The sequence below is a fragment of the Lupinus angustifolius genome, chromosome LG13 (assembly GCF_001865875.1).
Source record: "Lupinus angustifolius cultivar Tanjil chromosome LG13, LupAngTanjil_v1.0, whole genome shotgun sequence".
Lineage (NCBI taxonomy): Eukaryota > Viridiplantae > Streptophyta > Magnoliopsida > Fabales > Fabaceae > Lupinus > Lupinus angustifolius.
Genome location: NC_032021.1, coordinates 11,474,567 through 11,474,852, shown reverse-complemented (window position 1 = coordinate 11,474,852; position 286 = coordinate 11,474,567).

The following is a 286-nucleotide window of genomic DNA, read 5'->3' as shown; positions in this document are numbered from 1 at the left end:
ATCCTCATCCTCATCCTCATCCTCATCCTCATCCTCCTCCTCATCCTATCCTCATCCTCATCCTCATCCCCATCCTCATCCTCATCCTCATCCTCTTCTTCGTCCTCATTCTCATTCTCATCCTCATCCTATCCTATTTCTTGTCCTCATGCTATCCTCATCCTCTTCCTCATCCTCATCCTCGTCTTCATCTTATCCTCATCATCATCCTCATCCTCATCCTCATCCTAATTCACATCCTATCCTCATCCTCATCCTCATTCTCGTCCTCATCCTATCCACTTCC